The following is a 1,326-nucleotide window of genomic DNA, read 5'->3' as shown; positions in this document are numbered from 1 at the left end:
CCGCAGTTTAATATTCAGATAAACAGGTTGTTTATCATTCAGAAGAGGGAGTATTCATATCCTTACTTCCTTTATTCAGTTCAGTTATCAGTTATCAGTTAACTTTTCAGTTATCAGTTATCAGTTATCTTTTCAGCTATCAGTTCAGTTATCAGTTATCACTTATCAGTTCAGTTATCAGTTATCACTTATCTTTTCAGTTATCACTTCAGTTTCAGTTTCAATAGTTAACATTTCAGTTATCAATTATCAATTCTCAGTTACCAGCTTAGTTTCAGTTTCAGCATTTATAATTCTTTCTTTCAGTTACTTTATATACCAGTACAATTCAAATGTACTGACGTCCCTTTTGCCCGGGGCCTGCATCTCACGATGCAGGTAATGATTTACAGGTTGATGATCCAGAGTGCTAGGATTCTCGTACCAGCTATTTGGTGATCGCCAGTTCTTTCAGGGCATTATCATTACTTTATAGTCTTTCAGTGTTTACAGATATACAGTGTTTTCAGTACTTCAATAGAGGCTTCATAGACTAGAGTAACAGTTAGACAGAGTCTCAGACTTTTCATGTTAAGCCATGTTGGCTACAAACATATTTCAAAATTGTATTAGTATTTCCGCACTTTGATTTATATCATCTAGAATTTCAGTATATCAGCATGTGTTAGTTTATTTTCCGCATTCAGTATGTTATGATACCACATGTTGATTCAGCCAGCCAGTTGGTTCGCTCGGTCACATGTAGCCAGGCACCGAGTGCCGTGTTACGTCCAGGCCCAGGTTCGGGGCGTGACAACCTACACATGATGGTGGCCAAAAACCAAGGAACGTACACAAGCATAAAAAGAGATGCGCAGAATAGGTAAGCAAAACAATACTAACCATCAGCCTGAAGTTTCAAATGTTCCTATTTGAAAAACTTCACACCTTATGATTTGTTTTCTTTGTGTTTCACTATACAGATTTGCTTACATGTTCTTTGCTCCTGCGGCATCAGTAGCTAGTTGGTCCTACTGTAGACCCGTTATTGCAGTAGATGCAACGTTTTTAAAGTCCAAATATCGTGGTGTTCTATTTGTTGTTGTATCAAAGGATGCAAACAATCAAATCTTTCCTCTATGTTTTGGTGTAGCAGAATCAGAAAATAATGAGGCATACATTTGGTTCTTCGGGGAAATGAGAAAAGCAATTCAAGTCCGTCATGAACTGGTTTTCTTGTCAGATAGAAACCAATCGATTGCAAATGGGATTAGAAAAGTTTTTCCTGAAGCTCACCATGGTATCTGCCTCTATCACTTTGAGAAAAATTTAAAGCAAAGACATGCA

The sequence above is a fragment of the Nicotiana attenuata genome, chromosome 7, assembly GCF_001879085.1.
Source record: "Nicotiana attenuata strain UT chromosome 7, NIATTr2, whole genome shotgun sequence".
In the NCBI taxonomy this organism is placed as follows: Eukaryota; Viridiplantae; Streptophyta; class Magnoliopsida; order Solanales; family Solanaceae; genus Nicotiana; species Nicotiana attenuata.
The sequence above is the reverse complement of the archived record's forward strand: the minus strand, read 5'-3'. Positions refer to the sequence as shown.